The sequence below is a fragment of the Prionailurus bengalensis genome, chromosome D2 (genome assembly GCF_016509475.1).
Source record: "Prionailurus bengalensis isolate Pbe53 chromosome D2, Fcat_Pben_1.1_paternal_pri, whole genome shotgun sequence".
NCBI lineage: Eukaryota > Metazoa > Chordata > Mammalia > Carnivora > Felidae > Prionailurus > Prionailurus bengalensis.
The window spans coordinates 14,681,109-14,686,474 of NC_057351.1; the positions used below are offsets into that span (position 1 = coordinate 14,681,109).

Below are 5,366 nucleotides of genomic sequence, written 5' to 3' on the forward strand. Positions count from 1 at the left end.
ACATCACTAATCATCAGGGATTTGCAAAACCACAATGGGATACCAACTCACCTGCCTCACAATGATGTATCCCTTCGGCACGTGCTGGGAGTCTGAGTTGTTGCAGCCACTACGGAAAACAGGGTGAAGGTTTCTCAAAAACAATAAAAGTATAACTACCATATGATCTGGCAAGCCCATATCCCATATTTCCTTACATCAAAAGGAAATACAATCACCATCTTGACAAGATATCTACACTTTCATGTTCAGTGTAGCATTATCCATCATAGCCAAGACAGGAAAACAATGTAAATGTCTACTGGCAGATGAACAGGTAAAGACAATGTGGTGTGTGTGTGTGTGTGTGTGTGTGTGTGTGTGTGTGTGTGTATGCATATGTGTGTATACATATATATATGCATGCAATATTACACGGCCCTAAAAAAAGGAAATCCTCCCATTTGTGACAACAGGGACGAACCTGGAGGGCATATACTAAGTGAATTAAGCCAAACACAGAAAGACAAATACTGCCGGGATCTCACGTATATGTGGAGGGAAAAGAAGAAATTGTGAGCGTGAGTGTGTGTGTGTGTGTGTGAACTCACAGTAACAAAGGGTAGAATGGTGGTTATCACTGGCGTGGGGGGAAGGGGAATGGAGAGTTACTGTTTAATGGGTACAAAGTTCCAGTTTTACAAAATGAAGAGAGTTCTGGAGATGGATGGTGCTAATGGTTATCATGTAAAGGACTTAATGATGCTGAACTATACATTTAAAAATGATTGAGACAGTAAATGTTATGTTACGCATATTTTAGCACAGCAAGAAAAAAAATGGTCAAAAAATGGACACAAAAAAACTTACTAATTCCTGCAGTAAGTCACTGAAGTCTTCACGTCCAGGAGCTCTAGGACTAAGTCATGTCACAGGTTTCACGTGGCAGAGAAGCTTGTTTGTTTTTTCTTGGAGTTAAATAATCTCAACTCAAATTTCATCTATTTGAAGTGCCTTGAAAATTCTCATTAAGTAATAATTTTTCATCTTATTCTTGCCCTTAACTTCACTGAATTTCAGGCCAATGTCTTGGATCAGCCGCTCATATTGGCATATTACCCACATATATCATTCCAGCTTTCCCTATAAAATGGCATTGCCATTTTAAAATTTCATTTTTATGGTATGCTCTTCAGAAGTCCCAGAACATTTAGGATGGGAGCAATTAAGAAATAAAGGTCCACACCATTCCCCCTCAGGCAATAAATCACTCACAGACTAATGTTACCCTTGTAAATGAGCCCACTGGCTAAGTTTAGTATCTCAAATTCAGTCTCTGCTTTAGGAAAGCTTATTGCATCTACGTCATAAATGGAGTTGATAATTTATACTGAAGTTATTTCTAGAAAAAGATTTAGAATGGCTTATGATCAAATATGTGTTTATGTATTTATACTTACACATACATTCAACAGGACATGCATTTTCATGGGGGTGATATCACCACCACGGGGGTGGAAACCAGTTCTTGGCAGGGGGGAGGTTAAAAAAAAAAATTAGGTATTAGTATAGTCTGTGGCCTTCCAAAGCTTCACTCTACCCAATAAAGTCATATTCTTCAACATTTACTTTCTAGCGTTACACAGAAATTAAATGAATGAATATGTAAATAAATTCAAAGTGTCCCTTTAGTGGGGGCAATAGCAGAAAAGGATTGAAACACTGCAATGGAACAATCGCATGGGAAGAGAGAAAGGAAGGCGAGACCCCACAGCTGACAAGGGAGTAGTTTGGTCCCCACCGTCGGTCAACAGGACGTGAGCAATGCAGGGCAGGTGAGGCAGGTGAGGGCAGATTCCTGCACTCACTGCCTGGCTGCATATGAACCTGGGCCTCCCCTTTTACCTGCCATGCCCTCCACTTGGTGTTCTGCCTCGATGAGGTTTCCCCACTCCGATGACACAGAAGTGTGAACACCAAGGTGTGGTGGTAATAGAGCTCTGCTCACATACAAACATTCTGGCCATATTGCCCCCCGATCAAGGTCTTTGGGGGAGTGTCTCTTCCAGATTTGCCAGGTGAAGGTGTCTTCAGGTGGCTCTCCTCGTCTCATCTGCAAAGCCTCCCACGGGACCGTCACGCGTTTCTGTCTCCGAGGGGCCTCCCTGACTTCTCTTACCAGCCTTGGCTCTTGTCAAACTCCCCTCACCCTCTTCTCCAAGCACAGCAGACCAGGCGGCCCTTCCAAACCCAGCCTGCATGTAACTACCCACACAGTCATCCGGTCTGTCCCCTTGAGTTTCCTACCACGTCGTCTTTCCTTTTACTCCCCATCTGGGAGATCCAGCTCGGATGTCACCTCCTGTAGGAATCCTTACTCAGCGCCACCCCCCCCCCCCCACCCTGTCATCAATTTGTCATTATGTCTCCATTTGCTGGGCCCTTCTCGCTCTGCTGGAGCACCTGTCACATTCTGCTGCTCTCAGGCCTGTGTCACTACAGCCTTCCTCCCACTTATTCCAATTTTTCTGCAGGGATGACCAGGCCTTCTGGATGTTTCTATCCCCTTGAGTTTTGACTACAGAGTCAGGGGCTGAAAAAAACATTTAGTAAATTGATGGACCACTGTATTTTCTTGAAAGGGACATACTATGCTTTTAAAAAAATGTTTAAATACTTTTACAAAATAGTCTTAGAAAAGAAAAGGTTGTAAAAAGACTCTCTTTAAATGAAGTGGTTCCTCTGGGTCTGGAGATAATCAGCAACGTGACATGTGGTTTTCTATAAATTTCCACAAAGGAACCTAGGAAACTGTATTTTTTTTTCAAATCAGAAATGAATAAAGTTGAGTTTTGTTTCCAAAAAAAAGGGGGGGGGGGAAATGGTAGGTTCTGCACACAAGCAGAAAACTCCTGGTCAGCCCAAGAGCACAAACAGGTTTCATCTCCAGGATCGAGTCTGAGTGGCTGGAGGGGTCTCTGTCGCAGAAGCTTGAGAGGCTGGGGGAGGAGATGGGCTCAGCTGGATAGTGGTGGCCTGATGACAGACACATGGCCGTCATGGGCAGACATGCAACACGAGCCCGGCTGACCTGCATGGGGCTGAGTGCTGCTGCCTCCACGTGGCCCGGGCGGTGGGCTTCATGGAGGAGGCAGCAGCCTCAACTGGCACGCACGTCTCATCTACAGGAGATCCGCTGGATGCAAAACCAGCAAGGCCTGTTGTGTGCCCGGCCTTGTGGTAGCAGGTTCGAAGCAATCTTTTTAACCTTCACCCTAATCCTATGAGATGACGTTTTTTATCACCACCTGACAGAGGAGAAACTTGAGGAATTAAGTAACCTTCTCAAGGTCACATCGTATGAAAATTGCAAAGCATGGACCAGAACCCAGGCCTGCCTGACTCCCCGGAGCCGGTGCTCATCTGCCACCACAACCTCATCTCCAGGGTGCTCAGGAGGGGGCCCTGCTGACCTAAGTAACTCTGGAGTAATAAAGAATCCCATGGGGCTACCAGGTAAGTGCGGCTTCAAAACCACACTGCAAATAAACCCAACATCCACACACAAGAGCGGAACACCAGCTGTCCGGCACCTGATGTTTCTTTTCCCAAAGGAAAGAAAGAGATCTCTAGCCTAAAGCAGTGATTCTTCCTTTCCCATAGGCAAGACTGGGTACACAACAGCGTCTCCGCGCTCTAGCAGGGGCGGTCTGTGGTTGCACTTCAGCCCTAACACTGATTCATGCTGAATCTGCCATCCCACCTTCCAAAACAGAGGAAAGCAAGGGGCAGGAAGGACTTTCAGGGTGAGAGAAATGCTGTGTATTTGCAGTGCGTTGGTGACCACCTGACTCTACGGAGTTTCTAAACTCATTGAATTTAACACTTAAAAAGTGGGTGATTTTATTGTGTGTAAATCATACCTCAATAAAGCTGCTAGAAACAGAAGTATAGAATCCCCAAAAGATTCCAGCAGCACAGAGAGCCGTTCACATGGGGTGCGGGGAACCAGGTCAGTAGTTCAACCGCACATGGCTTCCGTGGTCGGTACTCGTGGCCTGTTTCCTGGCCTCTCTTCTCAAAATCTAGACAAAACACAGCAGAAGGCAACATGGCAGAATTGGCTCCACTTTGCACGTCCTCAGTAGATGTGGATCACCCAGGTTCAGTGGTTATTTTTAAACTCCTGTTGATGAGATTCTACATATTTAAATGGGTAACAATTATTTGTGTTTTTATACTCTGAGATATGAATGAGGACCACTTACATGTCCACCCCTTTAAAAAAATTATGCAGGAGGGACGCCGCTGGGGTGGCTCAGTTGGCTAAGCACCCAACTCTTGATTTCAGCTCGGGTCATGATCCGAGGTTGTGGGACTGAGCCCCACATTGGGCTCCGTGGCGAGCATGGAACCTGCTTAAGATTCTCTCTCCCTCTCCCTCTGCCCCTCTCCCAGCTCACGCTCTCTCTAAAAAAGAAAAAAAAAAGAAAAAAAAAAAGAAAAAGAAAAGAAAGGAAAGTATGCAGGAAATAACAAGCTATTTCTAAGAAGTTGGGAAGGAACCAGTCACATGTGGAGGCCGGACCAGGAGAGTCAGAGAGGATTAGGAATCTCACAGGAGAAATCAGCACCTCTTTGTTTGTGAGACTATATCTAATCCCCTTTTGGTCTGTTTTAAGAACAGGTATAACTGGTTCCTGGAGGCTGGTTCCGGAGGGCGTGGGATCCTGCAGAGTGGGGATTTAAACCCCAAGGTGATGGCAAAACATCTGAAGTTCATTGCCAGGACTGTGATGGTACAGGAAGGAAATGTGGAAGGTGCATACAGGACCCTAAACAGAATTCTCACCATGGATGGGCTCATTGGGACATTAAGCGACGGCGGTACTGTGAAAAGCCTTGTCCCCGACGACAGAGGGAAAGCTATGAAACCTGCCGGCGGACCTACAACATGGAAATGGCTCGCGAGATCAACTTCTTGATGCGAAAGAATCGGGCAGACCCATGGCAGGGCTGCTGAGGCTTGTGGATTGTAGGCCCAGTATGAAAATCCCTCTCCAGCTGTCTCCTTCCTATCTCAAACCCCATTTTTTCTCCCCTTTTTTATAATAATAAACTCAATCACATATAAAAAAAATAAAATAAAAACAGGTGTAACTAATGTACATTATGTTAGCATCAGGTGTACAATACGATGATTCAATATTTGTACCTGTTGTTAAATGACCACAAGTAAGTCTAGTTAACATCTGTCACCACGTATAGCTGACAGGTTTTTTTTTCTTGTGATGAGAACTTTTAAGATCTACTCTTAGCAACAAACATGCAATACAGTATTGTTAATTAGAGCTGCCATGCTTATATTACCTCCAAGGAATACTTAT

The 5,366-nt window shown here is 44.9% G+C and overlaps 1 pseudogene; it reads left to right on the forward strand.

Moving 5' to 3' along the window:
- Positions 1-4,680: 4,680 nt before the first annotated feature.
- On the forward strand, positions 4,681-5,110 carry LOC122493506 (annotated as a pseudogene).
- Positions 5,111-5,366: the final 256 nt, after the last annotated feature.